The sequence below is a fragment of the Protobothrops mucrosquamatus genome, unplaced genomic scaffold (assembly GCF_001527695.2).
Source record: "Protobothrops mucrosquamatus isolate PMUCROS unplaced genomic scaffold, P.Mucros_1.0 scaffold_217, whole genome shotgun sequence".
NCBI lineage: Eukaryota > Metazoa > Chordata > Lepidosauria > Squamata > Viperidae > Protobothrops > Protobothrops mucrosquamatus.
The window spans coordinates 332,416-333,699 of NW_015386293.1; positions in this window are offsets into that span (position 1 = coordinate 332,416).

Consider the following 1,284-nt stretch of genomic DNA (forward strand, 5'->3'; position numbering starts at 1 on the left):
CTTTGTCTTCTTAATCTCCTAGCTTCAACCTTCCTGATGGTTTACATCTACATTTGTACAGAGCTGGTTTCTGCTTGGGGGAGGAAGACCTGGGGCTATTAAGAAAAACTGGGCATGCTTTCCTGCCTCTTCAAGATCCTTTGAGGAAGTTCCACAAGACTGCTTCAAATATTACAAGACTGTGGCTACAGAGCATCAAAAAAAAGAAAGCACAACTAGTCCAAAAGACTGTAATGTATTTAGGCTATGAACTGTCCCAAGGACAGAGGGCTTTAGGCCCCCAGAGAAAGCAAGCTGTGTTACAGATACCCATCCCCCAAACAAAACAGGAAGTTAGAGCCTTTCTGGGAATTACAGGCTTCTGTAAGATTTGGATGCCTAATTTTGCTCTCACAGCTAAACCATTCTACCAAGTTTTAAAAGGACCAGAAAAGGAACCTCTTTTATGGCAACAGGAACAAAACCTAGCTATGAAAACACTTCAACAAGCCTTAACTACAGCTCCAGTCCTAGGACTACCTGATATAACTAAGACTTTTTCACTTTATGTCGATGTGAGACAGAATGTGGCTCTTGGAGTCCTTACCCAAAAGCAAGGAATTTGGAATCGCCCAGTCGCTTATCTATCAAAGCAATTAGATACAGCAGCACAAGGGTGGCCACAATGTTTAAAAATCCTAGTAGCAGTCATGCTTTTACTACAGGCAGCAAATAAGTTAACCTTTTCTGCTCCAGTGGTTGTTTGCACTAGTCATGCCCTGCAGACAATTATTGATAATAGGGGACATTTATGGATTAGCAATCAACGAATGCACAAAATACAAGCTCTTTTATTAGAAAATCCACAAATTACACTGAAACAATGCACTACTCTCAATCCAGCAACTCTTATGCCAATACCAGATTCAACTTTGCCTGTGCATAACTACATGCAAACACTAGAACTACAATATTCTTGCAGACCTGACCTTACTGACCAACCATACCAAAATCCATACTTCACGTGGTTTACTGATGGATCTAGTTATATGCATCAAGGTATTAGATACAGTGGATATGCAATTGTTTCTCAAACTGCAATTGTTGCACAACTACCCAGCCAAGCAAGTGCACAATTTTCAGAATTATATGCTCTAACATGAGCATTGGAAATAGCTGCAGGAAAGATTTTAAATGTATATACAGACAGCAAATATGCATTTTTAACAATCCACGCACATGCAGCCATCTACAAAGAAAGGGGTTATTTGGACTCCACAGGCAAGATCATCCAATATGCCACCT